General features: G+C 39.6%; 1 long non-coding RNA gene across 1 annotated transcript in view; it reads right to left on the minus strand.

Moving 5' to 3' along the window:
* The window catches only part of LOC309622727, a 428,773-nt gene that overhangs the window by 362,979 nt on the left and 38,685 nt on the right, over positions 1 to 27,109 (minus strand). Inside the window, exon 2 of the long non-coding RNA XR_014241076.1 lies at positions 6,777 to 10,712. This is a non-coding gene — a long non-coding RNA (uncharacterized lncRNA). The remainder of the gene's footprint in view (positions 1 to 6,776; positions 10,713 to 27,109) is intronic.

Raw genomic sequence — 27,109 nt, forward strand, 5'->3', positions numbered from 1 at the left:
TGTTCCCTCTTTACCCTCTACCAAATTTCCCTGATGCCAGCTGCCTTTCTACATCTCTAAATGTTCATTTTTTTAAGAAACATCAAGACTTTACTATGTGGCAACACTTTACTACAGTAAGACTATACCAGGTGTAAAGGATATCAAGGCAAAAAAAATCCAAGTCTCCGAACAGGTACCATCTGCCTGCTGTATCATCCTTTCAAACTGATAGCCATCCTTTCAAACACCAGCCAGGACTAAGACCTACCACCTGCCATCATGCTCTATACATACCAGGTCCCATCTGCCCAGCTCTTCTTCCTCTAGCTGGTTGCTCTAATAACTGCCTTGTGTCCACCTGCTGTTCCCACATGGTCTGGTCTATTCACCCAGTGATTGAACTCCTAATCCCACCCTGACAAGTGGCTAAAAAGAAGCCACTTGTCTCACTAGCCTACCTAGCTGAGTGGGAAACTAGAAGTGGCTAAAAGCCTTATGCCTCAGGAGAGCTGTTCAGTCAATGATATGTTTTCTCAAGTTCTAGACCATAGATCCTCAAGTAGAACAACAGAAAAATGGTTATGAGGGGATCTCTGTTTTAAAATATAATTGGGAATTCTGGAAGTCTTGTTTTCTCATCCTCAGTACTTTCATTTCTCTGTCCCCTTAGGTCTATGCTTGTGCAATTTTTTCCTTGAATAGTAGGCCCTTGTAACTACTTCACATAACTGCTTTTCATAAAGAATATATTTCTGAATATATTGGTATCAGCTCAGCTACTTATTACCTCTGCTACTTTATGAATGTCACTTCATCTTTCAGGACCCCAGTTTATACAACATGAATGGGATGATAATATCCTAACAAAATAACTAACATATATTAAGATGAATATCATGGATACTTGTTGTTTTGCCTATCGTATACACATCCCTTTACCTTCTGTGTAGTAACAGGACCTGTCCTACAAGTGAGAAAGTCATTACGAGTAGCCTAGACTGAGTTTGTGCCACCATGATACACTTCTTCCCAGCATTTAACTCTCTTTTCTCACCAACACTACCTTGATATTCTTTATGGAATATGCATCTCCCCATTCTTAGTCATGTCCTAGCTGAATAAGTAAGCTACTTTTGGCTTAATGCAATTGACACATTCCATCCTCCAGGCCATAGGAGGAGGCATGTGACCCAATGCCAGCCATTAAGAGATGGGATGGGGTTTCCCTGGTGGCACAGTGGTTAAGAATCTGCCTTTCAGGGCTTCCCTGGTGGCGCAGTGGTTGAGAATCTGCCTGCTAATGCAGGGGACACGGGTTCCAGCCCTGGTCTGGGAAGATCCCACATGCCACGGAGCAGCTGGGCCCATGAGCCACAACTACTGAGCCTGGAGCCTGTGCTCCGCAACAAGAGAGGCCGCGATAGTGAAGAGGCCCGCGCACTGCGATGAAGAGTGGCCCCTGCTTGCCGCAACTAGAGAAAGCCCTCGCACAGAAACGAAGGCCCAACACAGCCAAAAATAAATATAAAAATAAATAAATAAATAAATAAATAAATAAATAAATAAAGATTACTTAAAAAAAAAAAGAATCTGCCTTTCAATGCAGGGGACACGGGTTCGATCCCTGGTCCGGGAAGATCCCACATGCCACGGGGCAACTAAGCCCGTGCACCACAACTACTGAGCCTGCGCTCTAGAGCCCCCAAGCCATAACTACTGAAGCCTGTGTGCCTAGAGCCGGTGCTCCGCAGCAAGAGAAGCCACTGCAATGAGAAGCCCACGCACCGCAACGAAGAGTAGCCCCCACTCGCCGTAACTAGAGAAAGCCCACGCGCAGCAACGAAGACCCAATGCAGCCAAAAATAATAAATAAATAAAATAAATTTTTAAAAAAAAAGAGGAGATGAATGTCAGAAATCGTGTGGGAGCACTAAAAGAGTACTCTCAACCTGAATCACATGGTGTGAGAAATAAAATCATTTTGATTCCGTGAAGAGAGAACCTCCAGTTGCCAGGGCCATGTATGGAGCCCGATAATGAAATGAACAATACAGGATACAGAGTGAAGAGATGGGGAGAAATCTGATCCCTGACGACATTGTTTGTAGATTGAACCCCATCTGAAATCAAATCTGTATGAGCCATTAGATTTCCTTTATTGTTTCTAACAGTTTGAAATGAACTCTCTGTCTCTTGCAAACAAAAGACATTTGAACCAGCATGAGACCCAGGCCTGGTCAATTAGAGCACATCCATCCCTCAGATTACAGTAATTACGGTTCAAGGGTGCACAGAGAAGCCAAGGCAGGAGCTCCCCAGGAACGTTCAGCCAGTGCTCTTAGAGAGAGAGGAAATGTTTCTAGGAAGGAAACTATCTCACAAATGAGTCTCTCTTTATAATCACATTCTTTGAATTATGGAACCTAGCAGCGCCAAATCCAGGTCTAGCCTTGATTTTTAGTCATGTAAAACATATTCCTTTTGCTTAACAAACCTGAATTGTGTTTCTGCTGCTTATAACCGCAAAGGTCTTGACTAGCCCCTTTATGCTAGATTCTTTGGTAACATTTTTATGTACATGAGAAACCATAATTATCCCCATTTCATAGATGAAGGAAGTGTGACGCAGAGAAGTTAAGTGAATTTTTCAAGGTCACATACCAGGTAACAGAGTTCCTGAAGTCAAAACTTTGTTGTTAATAATTGTGTTAAATGGTTTCCAGATGCTTTCATGAGGTTTTTCACAATTCTTGGATTCTGATTTAGCAGCTAAGCTCTATGTAACAAAATGGAATGGGGCAGTCTTGATGGATGACCTCACTGGCATGTCCTCAGAAAAGATTTCATCAAAGGTTTACTCTGCTAACTTCTCAACAGAACTCCTAGTACCTGTGGATTCTGCTTGTCACAGGCAAATTCAAGGAGTTCAGTATGACTCATTTCCCTACAAAACCAAGGGTGCCTCCCAGGTGGATGTTTATCACCTGGTTTAAAGGAATGCATGATATTGGTACCTAAAAGTCGAGTCAGCAACATTTACATTCCATTGCTTATAGACAAAATAAAAAGCAGGCAGTTTAAGGTTGTCAAACGGCAGCATCTTCTAGTGTTTAATTGTTGTTGGTAGTGGTTCTATTGGTGCAGTAGTGCTAGTATCTTGAAAACAGACATTTAAATCCAAGCAGGAAGAATTCTATTAAGAAAACAATAAACAAACAAAAGCCAACCTCAATAAAACCACCTAAACATTAAGTCCCCACCCCATCCCATTCCATGGTACCTTATGAAATCGTGCTCCATCAGTCTTTCCCTCCTTTTCAGATTAAAGAAAAACCCTAGTGGAGTGTGAGTTTGGTTGCACATTTTTCTTGTACTCTCCAGTTACTACTGCTCAGACACTAGACAGCATTTAGGGCTGGCCCTTACTAATTCAAAACTTTCGGATGGATTCATCTCTTCTGGCTCAAAGGAGAGAGTAAGGGTTTAGTATGAGCAATTGGACTTGGTCTTGACTCTCAGCCTCTGTAAATGGGTATATCTATAGAACTCTGTATTAGTGTATTCGTCCCCTATGGCTGTCAGAACAAATTACCACACACTTAAAACAACAAAAATGTATTCTCTTACAGTTTGGAGGTCAGAAGTCAAAATGAGTTTTAAGAGACAAACATCAAGGTGTTGGGAAACTTGTTTCTTCTAGAGGCTCCAGGGGAGAATCTGCTCCTTGTCTCTTCCAGATTCTAAAGGCTGCAACATTCCTTGGCTCCTGGTGGCATCGCTCCAATATCTGCTCCATCGTCACATAGCCTTCTTCCACCTCTGATCTTCTTGCCTCCCTCTTATAAAGACCATGGTGATTACCTTTAGGATCCACAGGATAATCCAAGATAATCTTCCCATCTCAAGACCCTTAAATGAATCACATGTCCAAAATTTCTTTGCAACGTTGGTGACATTCATGGGTTCTGGGGGCTAGGAGGTAAACATCTTTGGGGGACCATAATTCAGCCCACCATAATTTGGAAATGTGAATTACCACTGGACTGGGATAGAGAGGCAAAATCTAATATAGGAATTTTTAAATAATCAGATGAACGAACTCCTAGGCAGCTTTCTAGACAGAGTGGAACAGGTGGATTAAAAACAGCCAGGCACCAGCCTTTGTAGAAATAGTCTAATTTACAACACGGTACAAGTCGCCTAGATCTAGGAAAGCCACACCCAAAATTTTTTTTAAAAAAGGTTGTAGCCAATCTACCACTTACCAGCTCTGTGAGACCTTATATGAATTACTCAATCTCTCTAAACCTGTTGTACTCTCTGTGAAGTGGGGAATACTTACCCACCTCATAGTGCTGTTGTAAGTATAAAATTTTCATGTAAAACATCAGGTCAATGCAAGGAATGTAGCAAGTAACCTATAAATGTTAACTATTTGTATAATGTTAATGATAATGATAACAATAATCATTTCTGATTTTTAAACTTGTGAAATACTTGACTATATTGGCCAGGAAGGTTTGCAATTTCATAGGGTTTTTTTAAAGCAAGAGTAGAAAACAATTTTTCTCAGAGAACGTCGTAATTTTTAGAAGCAAAGGGGATCATTTTTGCCTAAGGTCTGTCTCTAGCAAACAAGAAGAAGGTATTGATCCCCAACTTGTTATGCAACCCTGCCCACGCGCTTTATAGCAGAAGATTAAAAAGACTAAGATGTGTTCTTCATCCTCAGGAGCCTTGCACTGTAGTTAATGTTGACAAGACTAACGTATCTAAAACACAGAGCAAAATAAGAGACAATATCGAGTTGAGTCTGAATTACACGGAATGGATTATAAATGCAATAAAATCCCAGAAGAAAATCAGATTAGTATGGGTGAGAGTGGTCAGGCAAGAGAGCAGGAGTAAACTAGAACTTGAAGGGTGAGTAATATTTGGATAGCCAGGAAGAGGGCATTGTGAGACATGGAAAATGGAAAGAACAGAGAAGCAAAGGCTAGGGGCCAAAGAGAGGTCAATCATTGTAGCCTGGCACCACGCCTATGAATGTTAAAGACTAATAATGTAAGGACGCAAGTGCTGGAAGTTAAAAAAAAAAGAAAGAAAGAAAGAAATACGTGGCAGTGGTTAAGAGTAGGGACTTGGGAGTCAAAATATTTGGATTTTGGTTCACGTCTTCACCACTTGCTAGCTTTGGGACCTTCGACAATTCCTGTAACTTCTCTGGTCCTCAACTTTCTCACCTATTTAACAAACTTGATAATATCTACCTCATAGTATTGCTTCAAAATTAAAGATAATGAATGTGAAATGTCAACACAATGGCTGGTATATATTAATCATTCAATCAGTGACATCTATAATAGCTGTAATAGTGACAGTAGTAGTAGAATAATCCTGCTTGACTGTAGAATCATAGATGTTCAAACATAGAACAAACTCCAGAGATTATTTTATCCGGGCCCCTCATTTAAGAGGGAAGATAACTGAACTGTAGAGACATGAGATGACACTCAGCCTCTCATTGGCAAACTCAGAATCCACTGTTCTTCCTTCCACACCTGTCAGATTCAGCATCCCTGTTCCGAAATAACTAGTGGTTGGTGCTCTTGAATATGCAAAATTAGTGCTGATTTAGGAACGTTTTTTAAAGGACTGCTGGGTGTTAGCTGCCTGCAGTCAGAAGGAGAATATGAGAAAGCCAAATTCTTCAAAGAGAAGTTTTCAACACTCCAATAACCACCCCGCCAAGAGTAGAAGCTGAACAAGGACACTTTGGGCTTAAATTCATTTGCCTGGTCTTCCTCCAGTCAACCTTTTAACCGATCTTTGCTAGAAAAATTCCACTTCTGTCTCCTGGAGTTTAAACCAAGGCCATTAAACATCTCGTATATGTTGGAGGTTTTTTTTTTTTTAATGCTCTGGAATTTCTCAGCCCTGGAAATATATGTAAAAATAATTTCACAAAGCACTTGGTGTGATTTCTAACAAAAAACATTCTCAAATGCAGGTTCTTCAAAGAGTTGGTGCAGTTAGCCTTGAGCAAACCATGTTCTTATACTGTCCCCTTCTGGTGGATGGCCAAAAGGGACAGACTGTATGGTTTAAGAAACTAGCTCAATTTCATTTTAAATAAAATCCCTCTCTTTTGTAATCACCTTGCCCTAGCCTTGTTGATAGGCAGCTGTAGGTGATTTACTTGCTAGACATAGTTATATCAGCTGAATAACTCATTAATGTTCCAGTGAAGACAGCTTTTGTGCTTTGGAAGAGCAGTAAGTAGGGAAAAAATTACTTAGCTGTCTTAGCATCAGGCAGGAGCACTGAAGCAGAGAAGAAACAGAACTTGCTTCTTGGTTGCTGAGAACGGATGATATGAAATTTCTTCAGATGCCAAGTTTAGCCAAATCGCAGGAGGATTCCATTAAACATAAGGTAAGCAGCAGGAATATCCACCTGAGCTTTCTTTTTTGATGAGACAGAGGCAAGGAAAGGCCAATTTCTACAATAATGTGGCGAAATAGAGATTAATTTGAGGAATGAATCCTGGCCTCTGAATATCTTTCTGAAACATGAAAAAAAAAGGCTTGAGAGAGGATTTAGGCAGGTATAATTCCTCTTATGCAGATACAGTCTGTTAGTTATGATAAGATAAGCTATGCCATAGTGACAAACAACCATAAAATCTCAGTGGCTTAATCCAAAAGAAAGTTTATTTCTCACTCACATAAAATCCACATGGCCAAGGCTCATTCTTATCACACTGTATAGTAATTGCCCATTTATTTACTTACCATAGCAGACTGCATGGACAGGCCACTCAAGATAGCTATTCCTCTTGCTCTCTGTACATTCCCTGCTCGACCTACACCTACTCACATGACTATCCAATCCTCTTTATTATAGGGCTTAATCAGTAACTCCCTACATGCTTGCCCCTTGCCCCAGCTTCTGGTTTCCCTGGTAACTGATAAGCCAGACTGACGTCAATTCCCCCTATAACTGGTAGCCTCCTTCTCACCCCCCTTCCCCTGTCCCCAGTAGCGAAGACTGTTGCCATGTCCTGTCGACCAGCTGCTGTATACAGTGGGTTGTCACTCCAGGACTTTGCTTCAGACTTGTAAGATTCCCTATACAATAAACCACTGATGTCTCTGTCACTGTCTCTGGGCTCTTTCTTTAGTCTCTCGGCTGAGCAATTACAAGGCTTGCAGGCCTGCAGGATGCAGCCCAACAAGACCATGAACTATCTTCAGGGAGGAACTATGTCTATTCAGGTCTATGCTCTATCCCCAATACTTAGCACAATACCTGACACGTAGGTACTCAAGGAATATTTGTTGAATAATGAAAGAATGAAGGAAGAGATGAATGAATGAATCAAACTAAATACCTCTGGGCATCATTTCCAGGAGCTCTGACTTCTCTTTTCTCCCTCTCCATACTTTAGGTACAGACCTAAAGCAAATGCCCATTTTACATTGGGGTAGCATTACTGTGTTCCCCTAGGCCTCTGTCATGGTATCATGCCCATGTAATTGTGCGATCTCTTTTAAAGGTCTTCTTGGTGGGCCCTTGACACGCTGGGGATGTGAGTCAACAAGGGTGGGAAGTAAATATTCTTAGCAACCAAGCTTTGTAATGCTTGCATTAAGGAGAGGGTGATGGATAGAGCACACAGCCCACTGGAGCCCTAACAGATGGGCTGCTTGGGGAGCCATTTCACAAAATGGTGCCAGCACAAAGCACTAAAAATTAAAAAGGCAATGCAAGACCCAAGGAGATCACAGGGAGAAAGAAAAGGGGGGAAATATCCTAGATAGGAGGAAGATAGGAGAAGAAAATGGCACCTTAAGACGTGATTCTCATCAAAACAAAACATATCCATACGTCTTACCAGCAGTGTAGAAGACCCCAGGAGATTCTTTTCCTTTTGCTTTTCTCTTTTCTTTCTATAGAGTTTCACCATTTTTCACTGACCAAATACTAACTGAAGTAATACTGTGACCAACTATCTTGAATCCCCGTCCCTAAAGATCTTACCATTTCTACCTGTTTTTTAGCAAAGATCCTTTTAACCATTACACATTGATGGATACCAAGCTGGCAGCTTTGGCTCTCTAAGTTCCTCAATTGTTTATGTATTTATTGGAGAATTTATAGATTATTGTTTTGTACCTAAGGCAAGATAGGGAGTGTGTTTGAAATCACAAAAGGTGTTGGGACATAAAATCTCTGAACCATAAATCTTGCAGTTTAACAAGAATTGCACCCAGGGGTACTGGGTCTGTCTGTATATGAGGTTTTGGAAAAAAGATCCAGATCTATCGATCATAGCCCCATTCTTTGTACTTAGAGATTGAGGATCAACTTACAATTTGTGCTGAAACACAGAGCTATTAGTCCAAATTCCTTCCTCCTTCATGGCCCCCCGTGCGCCTGATAGAGTGTCTCCCAGAGAAGGTGCAGTTCCCCACCACCACCCTGTGGTTAGAGGGAGAACTGCACTGTCACTGGGGCTTATATTTGCCTGACCTTTTGCATACTCACATTAGGCAATGATGACTATTTCTGGACTGCAAAATACTAACTGAAGAACAGATAGATTATATAGCGTGCCTTCTAAGTGGCATGTTGCTATGGTTTCCCACTGAAAGAACAGAATTCTCACCATTAGGTTATCTGAAATCTGCAGGATTGCTCCAAAATGTTTCCGCAGAGCATGGAATGTCCTTTGAACACAACTCCATCTGTATGATCAAATGCAGTCTCAGACTAGCAGGGAACACGATGTGTTTTTTGAAGAATGTCTTCATTGAATGCAGTAGGATTTGCAGGACACTTATAAGGCTAAAACAGGCACTGACCTCTGTTGATAAGGCACCTTTCCTGTATTTATTAACTATATCCCTTATGCCAAAAAGTTATTGAATATGAACCACCTAGGCATGCAAATGGGATGCTTTAAGCTCTCCAAAAGCTTCCCACTGCTCTTAAGATAAAATCCAAATCCTTTCTCATGGCCTGTGTTCCTCATATGGTCAAACTCCGGACTACTTCTCTATCCTCACCTTACCCCACTCTTTCCCCCCAATTCACAATCTGCTACACTCACCTTTTTTTACATCCTTCAAAGCATCCTCTAAAATGCCAAGCTTCTCCCTGCAGTAGAGTCTATACACACGCTATTTCTCTTGCTTGGAATGCTTTTCCCCCACTCCTGGCCTGCCTTAATTCTTACAAATCCTCCAGTTCTCAAATTTATACCACATCCTGAGATACCCATCACCCCAATTTAAATTAAGTTCCCATTTATACTCTCTGACAGGACTCCGCACTATTTCACAGCACACATCAAAATTTGAAATTAATTGTATATTCCTGTGATTGTTTAATATATATCCTCTCCACTAAAATAAAGCCTTGAAGTCATGGATTATGTCTTTTTGGTCTGCTATATCCCCAGCACTTATTACAGAACTTGGCATATGGTAGGCATTCAATACTGAATGAATGAATCAGCCCACTGACTTCAATCCCCCTTTACTTAGTAATTAGGAGCGAATTCAATGATCCATTGAATGAGTATTAAAACTGAGGAAAATGCAAAGAAGTCTTGCCCTCAAGTAGCTTATGAATACAGTAAGGAGAAAGACAACAGGGGAGACAAATAGGCATATATAAATGAAACAGCAATTTATGTGGGACATTTCTTGTCTCCTGGAACCCTAATGACAATCATGGGCAATTAATGCCCATACATTGCACACCTCTGAAGGAATTGCTATCCAGTCCAGTAGGAGTCCTTAGGTCATCACATACCCCCACCCAGGATAAAAGAAGCCCAGAGATTCAATAAGGAAGAGAGAGCATACTTTGAAGGGTATTTGTGGAAACACAGCGCTCTGACACATACCCCCTCTCTCTCCCCAAGCTCCGTGAAGGGTCAGCAGGAGAATCCTTCAGGGAGATTGGGGGGAAATAAATCCAGAGTGTTGGGGTTGGAAGGGCAGGTGGGCACACAGAATGGTAGGTGAGCCAGAGCCATCTTGAGAGAACTCCTGCTTCATGACAAAGGGAACACCAGGAGCGCACTGCCAGTGGGCAGAAGTTAAGGGGATGTCAGTATCCTAAGAGGGTGGCGCTTGTCCCTCATGGGGTATCCAAAGAGTCCTTACAAGCGCCCCATGGTAGGAAGAGCCAGCAGGTTACCCTTGTCATGAAAGAAAGCACCAGCAATCAAATTGACCAGCATCAGAGAAGTAACACTTCGCCCTTTCTCTGTAAGTTCAGCGCGTGCTTGCACGTGTGCACACACACACACACACATCCACATACACTCGTGCACGCTCTGTGCTCAACTCTAGAAGAGCCATAAGCAGCAGAGTGGATGGAAGGACCAGGTGGAGCAAGCAGAACCAAAGAATGAACCACGTTGCCCTTTCCCAGTGGTAGGCTAGGGATTCAGCGGTCAGGCCTGCAGGGAAGAGGTTGGTTAGACAGAAACCCTGACTTAGATGAGTGATTAACGTTTTGATTTGGGTTGCACACAAATTCATAATATCTGATAATGACACTGTTCAAATACCTGAAAGTGTCTGAGATTTGGCGTACAAATCCTCTGAATTGGGGAAGGTGATCCAAAGAGTCTAGTTGAAGGCAGTGCTTGGAAAATAATGAAGCTGGTTCCTGATTGTACCTTCTCAAGTCCAGTCTGTCCAACAAACCATCTACATAAAACAAAAAACGTTAAGTTCAATGAGAAGAGTAAAAATAAAGTACAATAAGATATCTGAGTTGCTGTAATTAGCTCAAACCCTTCTCTGCTTAGAAAATAACTTACAACCAGTGTTCTAGGAATATTAGGAATAAAAGAATCATACTTGTACTATTACATATGCAAAATATATTCAAATTTTCCCTTCAGCAAAAATTATTCATGAAAAAGATAAATTTCTCATCAACTCCCAGGAAAATTGTGCATCCTGCAACTGTGGATAATTCAATAATTTTTGTGAATATAAAATGATAATATATCACATCTGAACATGTTGCCCTATGCAAAGAACTTCAATGACAAATGCCTCTCACTCATCACCACCCTAGGTGGTTGGTAGAGAAAATATCTTCCCATTTTACCAGCAAAGAATGTCATACCAAAACAGGGGTCTGCAAATTATGACCTGCCAGGTAAATTCATCCCACCACCTGTTTTGGTATGGCCCACGAGCTAAGAATGGTTTTTACATTTGTAATTCATTGAAAAAAATCAAAGAAGAATAATATGTATTTCATAACACATGAAAATAACATGAAATTCAAATTTCACTATTCATAAAGTTTTATCGAAACATAGCCAATGTTCATTCATTTACATATTGCTTATAACTGCTTCCATGCTACAGTAACAGAAATGAATAGTTGTGGCAGAGATTGTATGGCTGGCAAATCTTAAAATATTTACTATTTTCCCATTAAGATAAAAGTCTGCTGATCCCTGCTCTAAAAGGTTAAATGGCATCTAATTCCACATGCTTAGTTAGCTGCAAAAAAGTCATAAGACCACTGATTCAGAACATAAATCATTTCATCATATTTCCTATAAAATAACAATAAATATTGGTAGTCTCTGTATGTTTTTCTTTTCCCCTTCTATTGGGCCGCAACATTTTTTGGGGAAATAAAATCTCATAAAACTCATAAAACTTGGAATGCCCTTCCCCCATTCTTGGCCTGCCTTACTTAACTCTTACAAATCCTCCAGGTCTCAGATTAAATATTGCCTCCTGAGATACCCATCAGCCCCTGACAGGACCCTGCACTTCCAGCTCATAGCATTCATCAGTGGAGTGCTGTGAACTGGGCAGGACCTTAGCAATCATATAATCCAGGAGTCAGCAAACTTTCTGTAAAGGGACAAATACAGTTGTCCCTTGGTATCCATGGGGGATTGATTCCAGGAACCCCTGCAATACCAAAATCTGCTTATGCTCAAGTCCCTTATATAAAATGGTGTAGTATTTGTATATAACCTACACACATCCTCCCAAATACTTTAAATCATCTCTAGATTACTTATAATACCTAATACAATGCAAATGCTATGTAAATAGTTGCCAGTGTGCAGCAAATTCAAGTTTTGCTTTTTGGAACTTTCTGGAATTTTTTTAAAAGATATTTTCAATCTGTGGTTGGTTGAATTCATGAATGCAGAACCCATGGATATGAAGGGCTGACTACAGTAAACATTTTAGGCTTTTCAGGCCATACAGTCTCTATAGCAACGACTCAGTTCTGCCACTGAAGCAAAAAAGCAGCTATTACAGACAATACCTAAATGAATGGGTATGGCTGTATTCCAATAAAACTTTACTTACAAAAAAAAGGAGCTGGCTGGATTTTGGCCAGTGAACTGTAGTTTGCCAACACCTGATATAGTCCATACCCTCATCTTAGTGTCATTGGATTTCCCTCCACCCTGGAACTTATTACAGAACCTGACTTACAGCAGACATGTGATAAATTTTGATGAATAAATGAATAACGGCAAGCAAGAAGGAAAGAAGGGAACAATGCAAGGAACACAAGCAAAGGTACTCACAGTCCTTGTCTTGAAAGTATTCAAAATATAATTAAGGAGACAAGCTATATACAGGTGAAAATGCCTTGTATTACAAAGCAGGATGGTGAGTGACTTAGATACTAAGGACCATCTAAACTCAGAAGAAGATTTCATAGGTAAGGTCAGATTTGAGCTGACTATTGACATTTGTTGCTTGTTTGGATTTTTATTGTTGTTTTGGGGAGGGGAGGTTGGCATTAATCAAATTTGTACAAAGAAAATCATCACATGTGCAAAAACTCACTATTATAAAAACAAAACATAAATCTTTTTATAGAGCAAGAAATCCTTGAGAGATGCATATAATCATGGCCTAATCATTTTTATTTTATTTTATTTATTTATTTATTTTTGACTGCACCGCACCACTTGTGGGATCTTAGTTCCCCAACCAGGGAGTGAACCTGGACCCTCGGCAGTGAAAGTGAGGAGTCCTAACCACTGTACCGCCAGGTCCTACCTAGTCATTTTAATTCTAAGATTTGAGTATGTTAGGTTTTCTTAAGACATGGAATATTTTTGTTTGAAGCAACAGAATCCCAAAGCAGTACTTCCCTTGGGCCAGTGGTTTTCAAATTTTAGGTGCCCAAGAATCATCTAGAGAGATTTTAGGTATGCAGATTCCTGAGCCCTACCTTAGACCTTCTGAACCAAAACCTCTAGGGTAAAACCAAAGGAATTTGAATCTTAAAACTTTCGCCCTCATGTAATTCCTCTGTAATTAGTCTGTGGAGGCTTTCGATGTCATGGAAATTGAACTTCTATAACTAATGGTAAAGATGTTATGACCTCATGGGAAAGACTGTTCAGTAGAGAGTAAATAAATGTCAGTACGTCAAACACTATTGTTTTCTTGCTAATTTTTTCCAAGTGCATATTTTTTCCAGTATCTCCCAGATGCTCATCACCTTACAAAATTTCAAGTTTTTAACTCAGAGAAAGATTGTGTTGTTTTATTTTGAAGCCATTTTTATAATCTTGAAAAATCAAACAGTTCCTTAAATATGCAGAATACCATGAATTCAGAGAGTCTCTTTATATTTGGTTCCCCAAGTTGCTGACAAGGTCCACTAATGATCATTACCAATGAATTACCAATGAATGCCAGATACCAACAGGGGGCACAGTATTTAAGAACTTAAAATTTTCGTTCTCCGTACTGTCTAGCAAAATGTTCCCTATCGAAAGACATTTTCAACCATCATGTTGGCAAGCATTGATCACTGAACTGAACTATACTATTAATACGTATGCCTGGCCAGAAGCTCATGAACAAAAAACTCTTCTGTCTTCCTTCCTAAAAAGAACCAATTCTTCATGCTTTAATGTGAAAAGACTTGGAGCCATAATGATAAAAGCTCACTAACTGAGCATTTACTATGGACCCAGACACCATAATAAGCACTTTAAATATCAGTATCCATTTGTTGTCATGACAGCCTGTGATGGAGGTTCCATTATCATCCTCATTTTACAGACGAGAAAACAGGGTTAACATTCCCAGGTCACATTAAATAACAGAGATGAGATCTGGACTTGAGATCATCTGACTCCAAATCCTGTGCTACATGTTTTCACCAAAGTTATGAGATCCTGGTGAACTGGAATGAGCACCGGGCTGAGATCCAAGAGATAAATGTTCTTGCCTCAGCTGTGACATGAAGTAACTGGGTAGTTCTAACCGTGATATTTCCCCTCTTTGGGTTTCCAATTCCTCTTCTACAAAGAGTTGTAATTGGACTACTAGATGAATAATAAAATTGCTTCCAAGACTAATATACCATGATTTAAGAGCAGCCACTTTGCACAAAAAGAGGACTAGAGAGACAATGGGAGCCATCTGGATGTGAAAATGATAAATGGCAAAAGCTGTTGGAGGGGATAGTCTCAGATTAGCATTCGCTGCCACTGGGTCCACACACCACATTGCCAGTCTCCTGCAAATTGCCCGCAGCTGTGCTGATCTAGAGGCCATTTAGAGTGCAGAACCCTTAACAAATTGTTCAAGGTATTTAGCCTTGGGTTTCCCAGGAGCCCATCCAGCCCCATATAATTAAATGTCTTGTGATTTGCCAACTTTGCTGTTAGAAGTGCAACAAAGTTTTCTACTGTTGTTGTTTGAACTCAATTATCACTTCGTTCTGGGTAGAAAGGAGGCCTTTGCAAATTCCTTCTTGAGTAGCTGACTGTGGAGGATTTTCACATCAGTCAAAAAAAAATGAAAACCATCTAAAGAAACAAACTTTGTCGATGATGGGAGAAAAGCTACGGTATTCTCGTAATCCACGTGTCTGCTTCCAATTTATAGGGTCATGCTTCCATTACTCCTGCCCCCCAATCCATAATGCTCTTCCCAATGCTTCTACAGATTTTAGGAAATTATATTCTCATTATTACTACTTATTCTTATTTCGAGATCCTACAGAAGCCTTATTCTTACTCATTCTAACCTCCTATAGTTATCTTTTTCCCTGCCCAATGTTAACTGAATATCTCCCTAAGTATGTCTCCCACAGGGTGGTGTTGGACATAACAATGGAGGGTTCCGTCATGGCAGAGCAAACAGTTATAAATCAAACATTACACATCACTGTTCTTAAATTTCTCCAAGCCATCTTCACCACTGGAAATTTTGCAATGGCCATATTTTACCTTGCAGTCCTGGCCCTTTCATCATGTTGCTTGACCCTCTCCCCATCTCCCTGGTTCCTTAATCCCTTAAGATACCCTCTCAAAAATCACATTCCTATGATGTTTTTATGCAGAAAAAGTAGTTTTTGATACTGCCCTCTCCTTCCAGACGATGCCCAGAGCCTATTTCTTCATACTAGCAAAGAACTCTGCCACTAGCATGATTTATCAAAAAAATAACTTGGAGCTCCATCTGCTGTTTCCCAATCTTAGTACAAATCTACTACTACTCGAATATAAGTGAGGGTCTATATGACCCAGTCTCACAACATTCAAAGAAAAAAAAAAAAGTAATTCTGATTCTGATTCTTCAAGTTATTTTTTAAAATAAACCTACTGCACTACATCTTAAAATTCTTCTCACATTTCTTTCCACCCCCATCTTTCATGGTAACTGCCCAAAATTGTTCTCCCCATTCTTCATTCTTCATTTTCTAGAAAAAAAAATGTTTTAATTACCCAACATCCCTATCATCACAGACACTTCTGTTTTCTTGTTCCTCTCCTGAACTCTCTTCTGTACTAGCATTTTGGGCGGGCATTTTTGCACTTCGCAATACCTCTTAGCTCTTTTTGAAACAACTCCCTCCCCATCCCTGGTTCACTGACTGGCCTGATGAGCACAGTAGGTAAAAGGAGAGGAGGTAGCATGGGCAGGCACAAAACCTTCAGGTTCAGGTAAGGGGAAAGGGAAAAATGTGATACTCACACATCATGAATTTTTGCCCCTTTTACAAATAAATTAAAATTTTTGAACAAGACAACAAATGAATTGCAGCTGAATCGTGCAGTGACAATGGTCATGCCTGGAGTTCTTAGGACTTAAAAGAGATAACATGCCAGAAACAAATTAAAGTTCTTTTTGACACACTAAAAGACTTGACTGAAAAGAGGTTTAACCTGAGAACTGTACCTGAAAAATGACAGCTGTGAATGGATTTGAATTCAACAACAGCTATTAAAGGGAACCAAAAACAACTATATGCTACAAATACAAAAGAATCTTTTGGACAGTGTATTTGTAGCTTTAGGCAATATTCAGGCAACAGAATAAAACAGGACCCAGTGTAATGAAATCCAGTCCAACTGAGTGTTGACAGCAGAATGCAAATCGAGAGAGCTGCAGAATCAGTTAAGCTTCATTGATTTCAAACAACAGAAAAGATCCTAACTTAATCAAAATAGAATGTCATTATAAAAAAGTGAAGGAATGCACAGAATGGAGTAAAAGGTGTAATTCTGGTCATCTCACTCCCCTGCCGGAAATGCTTAAGTGGATTTCTTTTAACTGTAATTAAGATCAAGACCAAACCATTAATAGTGCCTATACACCGTGCATGGCCCAGCCCTTCCTGCCTCTCCAGCAGTTTATTTCATCTCTCTCTCCCTTAATCTCTAAATTCTACTCACCCTGACCACCTCATGGTTTCTCTTTTACCATTGTCCTATAGCCAGAGGGCCTCTGCACATATTCTTCCCTCTTAATAGATGCTTTTCCTCTTTCCACCCCTCCATCAACTAATTTTCATGTATTCATCTTGCAGGCAAAAGCTCAAACTGCACTTCTCAGGTAAGAGAGTTTGGGGTTGGATACGTATATGAAAATCCAAATAAAACAACAAAACAAGATTGTTAACTCCAGCAGAAAAGCCTTTGTAAAAAAAGAAGAACAATTACTGTATACTTCATGACTAAGGCATGAATAATATTTACAGACAACAGTCATATTGCCGAACACTGAACTCTCTAACCAAAATTATGATATAACTGTTTTAGGTGGGAGAGGGGTCAGGAGAGTGATTACATTTGTAAGGGAGGAGAACGATGGGGGGAGGGGGGAGAGGGAGCTAAATCTTTATCTTCCATAGCACAAAAGTTGCCATAAAAGTGCCTAAAACTGGAAAGTCAAGATATAAAACAAAAGTCTATTATTTAGAATTGTGAAGAAGTAACTGGAAGAGTTCGAAGTATTTGTCTCTGGAGGATTGGGGCGAGGGCGAATCAGGAAATAGGGTTAAAAGATATAACTGCTGTCTTTAAAATAATTCTAGAGTAATTTTTTATTCTTAAAACCAGGTATATGTATAACTTTAATTTTTAAATGACAGTATTTTTAAAAAGTAGTAAATGTGCTAATGGGAAACTAAAATATGCAAGATACAATGAAGACTGGAGTGAAGCTAATGCATGCTGTAAAAACTTGTGCATCTCCTAGAAATGGGCCAACAATTTGATTTTCTCTAATAATGTATTTTTTGAAAGAACTTTTAGCCAAAAATCTTGTTCTCAGAAAAATATGTCTCTATGATTGCAGTTAGCACCTTGTGTCTAAAAAAAAAGTCCTCCTTTAAAATTACTCATTGGTAAGCTACTGGTAGAGATTCTAGAAGTGGTAGGTCTCTGGGAAAGGTTTATCTAGAATTCTCTAAAATGCATCATGACCACAAGTGACATTTTCTTCAAGATAAAAAATGTTTGATGGCCCATGTATGTTGTAAGGCAATTATTTCTGATATGAATAATAATAAGGTCATGGTTTGTACCAGAGAATGCATAAGCTTGAGAATTAAGAGAACTAGCTTTGGATGTCCTGTCCAATATAGTGGTCATCAGCCACATGGGGTACTGAATGTCTGCAACGTTGCTAGTCTGAATTGAGACGTTCTGTATATGTGTATATATACGAGTGGCTACTAGGAAACTTAACATCATGTCTGTGGTTTGCACTGTATTTCTGTTGGACAATGCTGCTCTAGGCTTAGTGCTTTCATTTCACAGTGCTAGGGATGTTACTGCAAGTCACTTAAATTCATTGGGCTTCAGTTTTCTTACGTATAACATGGGGGGTTAGACAGAAGTCCTGTAAAGTCCCTTCTCAGAAATTTTATAAAGCTAGCATCCTAAAATATGATGGAGACTAATGGATTCTGGACTTGAAAAGTCAGCAGGTGGTTCCTTCCGATGGTCCACCCCCACCATGCTGTACTGTCCTCCCTGCCACCATCAACCTCATCCAGACATCTTTACCAAATGCTGCTTTCACCAGTCACCAATGCATGTCCTAAGTGGAATGCTTTACAATTACGTCATCACATCTTAATTCCTACATGATGAAATCAGCGTTATTACCCTGTTTCACATGTGAAGAAAAAAATCTTGAAAAGGTTAGGTGACTTTGACAGGCATCAGAGCCAGGATCCGGAGGAGTCACAATACACATCCGATTCCAATACCTGATCTCTTCGTCAGTGTGCTCCGCTCCCCTTTACAGAAACCAAACGGGGGTTTTTTTTGGAACCTAAATGATAAACCCAACTTGTTGAGTCAGTACGCCTCTCCTGCATTATTTTCCATCCCTGGATTCTCAGCACTTGAAAAAGATAGTTAATGAACAATATGTGATATAATATTCTGAACTTCCATGTCACTTGGTTTAAAATGAAGATCACACTTTAAGGTATGCCTGTAAAACGATGTGAAGTGGTTGGGTTTTTAAGAATAAATATCACCAAAAAATTTCATATGACTATTGTCCCCTTCAGATGAATTACTTTGAATACTTATTCCAACATCGTTGTCAACTCAAAAAAAACTAACCTCTTTTTATAAGCCTCAGAACTAATATATTCCTTTAAATGTCTGTGGCAGAAATTTTGTCTCTTCCTTTAGGTATTGTTTATGTTGTGCCAGAGAACAAGATATCAAAAGGCCAACCTGACTCAAGAGCCAATCTTGAAGAGACTCCTAGTAGCCTAAGATGGGACAATTTGAGTATCAAAAAGGAATAATAATAGTATCTGAAGAAAATATAGCAAATATTTGAAAAATGATACTGGAAAAGAAACCTCATTTTCATTACAGGAATTGGCTATATCACCAACCCATTACTTTAAAAACTGACAAATAAAGGGAATAAATTGAGTACTTAGCCCAACTTTCCTGTATGAGCTATATTTCAGCAAAGCCAATAGTTGCTGAGGAAAGTCTTTTACAGAACATTTCTAGCCAATAAGTGCAGAAAGTATAGTAAAATTAGAAAGTCACCATTCTGCAACCTCTAATAAAATAATGGATCAGGGCAATAATCATCATAGGTGCTAAGACCACTAGGTGAAATTTGATAAGGAACTCTAAAAGGAAGAAATCAAGCTGACACCATCTGAAAATGGAGCATCCAAAATTATGCCTCCTCATGTGATGCAACAAAAAGTACAAAGCACTTGCTTCAAAAAAAAAAATAGAAAAGAAGAATAAAACAAAGAAACCCGGCTCTAATCAAGCCTCCAGTTCTAATTTCCCATGTACAAAAATAAGGAGGGTAGCAAAAAAGTTAAACACCAGAAGAAACCAATCAGCCACATTCAGAATCCAGCACATTCTTCAGGAAAATTAACTTGGTTTACTCAATAAACAATAGCATTTTTTAACAAGAAAAGGAGAGACCATTATAAATTAAAAGAGTTAAAAATATAAAAACCAAATGTGATGTGCACATTTTGTTTGGACCCTGATTCAAATAAACTAACTCTAAAAAACACTTTTGAAATAATCACGGAAACTTGGACTGGGTATTATATAATGCTAAGAAATTGTTAATTTTGTTAGGTATGGTAATGGCATTGATTTCTGTTTTTAAAAAAATATGCCCTTATATGTCAGACATATATAATGCATATAATGTGCATAATAAACTAGTAACTCTAGTTAGATGACAGGATAGTTGGGATTTTCTTTAAAGGCTGAAATATACCAGCAAAAACACTATCACCATCACTAGTAGTAGTAGTAGTAATAGTAGTAGTAGGAGGAGGAGGAGGAGGAGGAGTAGGAGGAGGAGTAGGAGTAGGAGTAGTATAGTAGTAGTAGTAGGGATGGGAAATAATATAAGACTGGGTTTCCCTGGTGGCGCAGTGGTTAAGAATCCACCTGCCAGTGCAGGGGACACGGGTTTGAGCCCTGGTCCAGGAAGATCCCACATGCTGTAGAGCAACTAAGCCCGTGCACCACAACTACTGAGCCTGTGCTCTAGAGCCCACGAGCCACAACCACTGAGCCCACGTGCCACAACTCCTGGAGCCCGTGCATGCAGAGCCCGTGCTCCACAACAAGAGAAGCCACCGCAATGAGAAGCCTGTGCACTGCAACGAAGAGTAGCCCCCGCTCGCCGCAACTAGAGAAAGCCCACACGCAGCAACAAAGACCCAACGCAGGCAAAAATAAAAAATAAATAAATAAAATAAATCTAAAAAAAAATAATAATATAAGACTAACAAAATGTTTTATAATATGGAAACTGAATAATAGGTACACTAGGGTTCATTATATTTTTCTCTGTACTTCTGTATATGTTTGAAATTTTCCATAACAAAAATAATTTAAGCCTCAAATAATTTGAAAGCAAGTCTCATGAGTGAGGTGTTGATTCAAATGTATTATTCCATTTTGGTTGAAAACTCTGTTTGTCTCTACCACAATGAGTGGTTTTCTTGTGTGTTTCTGAAGGCAATTTCATAAGAAGATAACTGGGTTTTAATTATCATTCTGGGTGAACTTGAGCAACTTAGCCTCCACATAGCTTGCTTTCCTTATCAGTCAACTAAGAATGACTTGATCACCAAGGTCTTTTCCAGCACTATTCTAGAGCTGTTTCACTCTCTAACAGAATAATTGGATAAGGGAATGGCCTTTAATGCAATAATAATCATTTGATTTTATAAGTATTCATTTTTTAAAGTGTTTTTTAAAACAGCTTCATTACCTGTAATGACTATATTTAATATCCGACCACAGTGATTATACAAGGTCAGAAATGTCCAAAGGCAACCAATTCTATGAACAATATCTTATGAGGAAACTGCTTTAATTTATACTTTTCCAGTAAGAGTGAACCCATAACCCCTAGAAATTCTTACCTGCTAATATGAATCCAATCATGATTGTCTACATGGCTCAGATCACCAGATAAGAGCTTAATTTACTACAATGAATGGACTGATTGCCCCATCACATAGCAAAGATTCTTCAAAATAGTAATCTGATTCTGCATAGATTAAAAGAAACATTTGGAGGTCTCATACTCTTCAGACGGTTTGTACTGATGACTCGTAGATGACCTTGTGGATCAAGTATTACCAACTGAACCAGCCATTACACCCACACCTTCCAGAGACACAAAAGTGAAATGAGGCCAGCAGGATCATCCAGTGTGGGGTTTGGTTTTCTGTTTTTGATTCTGTTTTTGTTTTTTCATTCTCAGTCCATTATTTTTTACAAAACTCCATTCTATACTCTTACTTCCTAGGAACATTTCCAGTTCAGGATCAAACAGATCACTCATTAAGAGTAATGTTTCCATACCTTTCTTTTGATAATTTTAATTTAATTCAATTGCTAAATTGCCACTGCATAATTTGATTCTTAAACTATTTTTATAAGGCAGAGAAGGGAGATTTTTTATATCCAATATTGTCCCCCTTAAGTTGATTTTAAAACTCCAAGTTACAGCTTTTCAAGAAGAGAGAAAACATAACTTGCAATCGGTAAAATAATTCAATATTTATATCGGAACGTGATAGGTATAATTAACTAATTAGGTTTAAATCTGAAATATTTGAGTGACGGCTACTTACCTTAAAAAATAAAATTATTACTCAATATGAGTACTTGTTTTCTTAATCGCAAATCAAGAACCAACTGTCAATAATTTTACTGTTAAAAGATGTCAGACTTGGAAGAAAGCAGAATTTAATGCTTCAGTTTTGAAGATTTTAGAAATATCTTTGATTTCTTGCCCTGCCTTAGGAAGAAAGTAATCACACTCTTGGTTTGATTTAGAATTTTGAGAGGGTTTATACAATCACCTTTTGTTTCATTCTTCTAAGCCCTTTCAGGGTAAATTTTTCTATTGCTTCAGGAAAGGAGAGGTCTGATGAATTTGAAACAAAGTATTGCCTTTGAATTCTTTCATTAATTCATAGTAGGCTACCAGATAATTCTGGGTTGAAATGTTTGAATTTCCCTTGAAATAAACTTCCAAGTACAAATTATCACTGTTTGCAAAAGCCCTGTGGGGCATCATTTGAAATTATTTTGTACTTTCATTGCTAAACCAGAAAATATATATTTCAGCCTCCGCACTGCATACCTTCGAGCAGTACCATGGCATCCCAGTCCATATGAATGATGCCCCTTGGCTGTACAGCATGGTTGTGTACAGTTGCCTCTGGCAACTGCATGCTCAACTTCATAAAAATGCTCTACCAAGAGTAAAGTCTCAATAAATATTTGCTAATTAATTGGCAGTTTCTGTAGCAGCAGATTCAGGTGAATATTGGTGGGATATTAGAAGACTCCGATTCCAAAAATGAGGATCTTGAATCAGATGCGTATGTTTGGTTTATTTATTTATTTATTTATTTATTTATGGCTGTGTTGGGTCTTCGTTTCTGTGCGAGGGCTTTCTCTAGTTGTGGCAAGCGGGGGCCACTCTTCATCGCGGTGCGTGGGCTTCTCACTGTCGCGGCCTCTCTTGTTGCGGAGCACAGGCTCCAGACGCGCAGGCTCAGTAGTTGTGGCTCACGGGCCCAGTTGCTCTGCGGCATGTGGGATCTTCCCAGGCCAGGGCTCGAACCCGTGTCCTCTGCATTAGCAGGCAGATTCTCAACCACTGCCCCACCAGGGAAGCCCCCAAAATTTCTTAATGATCAAGTAGTGCCTGTGAAAGTTTTTATTATATTAAACTCTCTTACTTGGGCTATATCTGTTGCAGGAAAGGAGGACCCCCTTCCAGGGCCCGAGAGTGGGCTCCTAACACTCGGAAATGAATTGTCCGAAGAGACACACGTGCTGACAAAGCAAGAGAGTTTATTGGGAAGGGGCACCTTCCAATAAGGAGGAGAGCAGCAGGGCCCAGGAGAACTGCTCTGGCAAGTGGCTTGCAGTCTCGGGTTTTATGGTGATGGGGTTAGTTTCCGACTTGTCTCTGGCCAATCACTCTGACTCAGGGTCCTTCCTAGTGGTGCATGCATCGCTCAACCAAGATGGATTCCAGCAAGAAGGATTCTGGGAGGTTGGCCCGACATATGGACTGGCATCTCCTCCATCCTTTTGACCTTTCCTAAATTCTTCCAGTTGGTGGTAGCTTGTTAGTTCTGCATTCCTTACCAGGACCTCCTGTTGTAAGATAACTCATGCAAGTGGTTACTATCAGGGCTGGCTAGGGTGGGCGGTTTCCGTCAGTGGTTCCCCCAATATATCCACACAGTGCAAAGTGAGTAAATATTTGGCAATCTTTGCATTCATTTGTTAGGGAGAAATAGAAAACTAGATTTGTAATTCAAACCAGCAGTGTGATAGTAGGCATTAACCAAGCAAATATAATGAATACCAAAATTCTGTTTTGCTCTTGGAGAAAGACCTAATCATTATGTCAATGTCCAACACAATATAATGTTTTCTATCCATAAGTGCCTTGTTCTTAACAAAATGCTGTCACAGACATCTTATCTTTTCCTTCCCTTTTCAACAACTGTATGAAGTGGTATTATTATCCATATTATTATTATACATGGGATGAAACTGAGACTTGGAGAATTTAAATAGCTTAACCATGGCCACCGCAAGGGGTAGCACCAAAACTGAAATCCATGCCTTCTAACTCCAAAACTTGAGCACGTTCCACCACCAAGGTCAAGGTCAAGTTCTATTTCAGTCATTCTTTAATTCTTCCAATTAGCTCTCTTATCGCTTGAATGTAAAACCATGATGAAAAGAGAATCAGGTTATTTGAAATAATTATGATGAAGAAAACTGCCAAAAACAAAGATAGGTAAGTCATTTGATCTGCAGACTTTTGATTGTAAAGTTTATAAAATAAATGGCACGGAACATGGAGCCCATAAGTTGCCCTTTCTCACTAAGAATCTTTTCCCTTTCAGAAATTGGCAACAGTGGGGGGCAGGGAGAGGTGGAACAGAACAGTAAGGCTGGAAGCATCCCTTGAAGCCCAGACGTACTCCAAAAATCTGGCTTCCAATCCAATTACATGTCCTTGAATGTCTCTGAGCCTCAGTTTCTTCATCCATAAAATATATAGACTAATATACCCGTCCTCACAGTAGGTATCATAAGATTAAATGAGGTAGCATATGTAGGACATTAGTACATGACAATTGTTCAATATAATCGCATCAACCTGGATATTTCCCAAATGGTTAGGGATGTTATTTTAGGTATTTTTTTACTACCTCTACACATACCACACCATGCAACATATTGAGGTAGATGCAATTGTATACAACAATTATTGTTTCAGGTAGTTTACACATAACTCACCAGATACTATGCAGCACAGTATCTCAAGACACAACCTGCTCAGTTTGATATGGCTGTTATTCATCCCCTCCTGTTTCCCTATTCTAAAACCTCCAGCTTCTCTGGCCCCTCCTAACCTCATCCATCCTTCTGCCCCCACCTCTGAATCCCCCTCCAACCTTCCCTCCAGGGTCCCAACTCCCACGCTGCACTTTCCCTCGGCTCTGCCTTCCCTAAAGAGGGGCTGTAGGGGACAGGTTAGACACCAGTGAGCCTGAAGGAAGCACAAGGTGGTGGCCTGAGGTTCCAGCAGGGTGGGGTTGGAGAAAGAGGCTGAGGGAGGAAGCCCAGTGTGCTTCAACGTGGAGCAGACAGCTCTGCGGCCCCAAGAGTCCTCTTTCCTAAGCCCCTACTGGCAACCTTTTAATTTAGAACCCTCTTTAGTCTTAGATCCTCCTACTCTCTCCATCACTGGGCCCAAACTTCTTTTCCTAAAGAACTTCCAGGAAGCCCAGCTCTGTCTGCCCTCACCTGTTCTGGCAAACTCTTTCCAGCCTCCAACCCACTTTCCTCTGCCCTGGCCTTTCTAGGCTGTAGCTTATTCTTTCCTGGCCATTGTCTTCACTATCTTTCACACCTGCCTTTCATTCCTCATCTACAATATTTACCTCAGTTAAAAGGAAAAAAAAGAGGCTTATTTTAATGTTAGCTCAATAAGAGTACAGATGTGAGGAGGCATCAACAACAATTAAAAAAAAGAAAAAAACCACGAAGAAGGATATACAGATAACGAAGTTTGAGGAACACTGAACATTACCTTTGGAAATGAGAAAACTGAAATGCAGTGATGTTACGTGAATTGCTCAAAATCACACAGCTGACTAGTGCCAGAGCCTGAGCTATCCTTAGCCTTTTTTGCAGTATGTCTCCCAAGGCAGAGTTGTATTAAGATTAGCTGTGGTTATTCAACACAAAGACATAGTATGCCTATTATGAAGAGGCCCAATTTTCCCACTTTTTGGGATGTAGTTTAATGTCCCTTTGTTTAAAGATTTCCTGGCCTCTTCTATTCCCCTGTTTTCAATTACAATCTCAAATTGCAGAATAAATGTCTGTTAAGATTTGGGGAAAGAGATGTGGCTAGCAAAATATTATCACACAGACCTATTAGTGTCTTTTGAGGGAAGAAACACAGAAACACACACACACACGACTCAAGAGAAGAACCTTGATGACCGAGTCAAGAAAAATGAAAACTGCACCTTTTTCTTTTAATGAGGAAGAACTGAAATGAGAAGGATGTCATCCTGGGGATCTTGAAAAATGTTTAGTGACAACATCTGAAGTTTTTATAAGGACCTCCAAATGCTACAAGCACTCCACTATTAGGACTTAGTCAATTCTTTTTCTAGGAAAGAAAGCAAAGGTAATAAAGACCTATTACCTAATTCTGGACTAAGGCTGAGTCACTGTGTAAACAAACTTTAGTTATTGGCCTGTTTTCTCAAGGGTTAATCAATTGCTTTGAGCGATGAATATGACGAGTCTTCCAGGCTTAGTCCAGCAGAATAGAACCACTCACCATCGTTTTGTGGAAGAATAAAGTACAAGTCAATGTCTTCGGGGTTTGCAGGCACTCTTCTGTTTTGGAATTCGAATTTGCCCAACAAGCCTGCAAAGATGAGCAACTAAGAGGGAAGGAGAATTGGTACAGTGCCATGAAGACAAGAGATAAGGGACTCAGAGACCTGGATTCTTTTCATGGCCAAACAAAACTCCAAAGTCCCTGGAAAAAGAAAACTTCCCAATACCTTCACAGTAAGATGCAAAGGACTAATTTCACAGACTTTCCTTCCTTCTTTTTCAACAAAACTGCTCTTGGGAAAAAGCTGGGCCACTACTGATCCACTGCCTCCTCGCTCACTTATTAACTAATCTTAGACAAGTCAGGTAAGCTTTATGAGCCTCTCCTCACCTGTAAAATCAGATATACTATCACCTACTATTAGTGTGAGAATTAAATAACACACCTAAAGTATTTAGCAATATGCCTGGCATACAGCCCAATAAATGACAGTTATTATTTTTATTATGATGTATGGCAATGACTATGTTGCTGCAAAACAGCTTGAAGATTACTCAAGCCACCTGACGTGTGATGAGGGAGGAAGATAAAGGTAAAAAGTTAAAAAACAAAACAGACAACATTTCCCTTTCTTTAAGATTTCGCTAAAGAATGATTCCAGGTTTACAAACAGTTGGCAGCCAAGCACCAAGGATGTTTTCTTAATTTTTCTTTCAAAATCCAACCAGTCCTCATAAGAATAGATCCTATGTTGGCCTAAGTAAACTAGGGTTGTCAGATTTAGCAAATAAAAATGCTGGATGCCTATTTAAATTGGAATATCAGGTAAATAATGAAATTTTTTAGTATGAGTATTCCATGAGATATTTGAAATACCTTTACTCAAAAAGTATTTGTTGTATAGCTGAAATTCAAAT

Source organism: Balaenoptera borealis (genome assembly GCF_965194805.1).
Source record: "Balaenoptera borealis genome assembly, chromosome: 2".
NCBI lineage: Eukaryota > Metazoa > Chordata > Mammalia > Artiodactyla > Balaenopteridae > Balaenoptera > Balaenoptera borealis.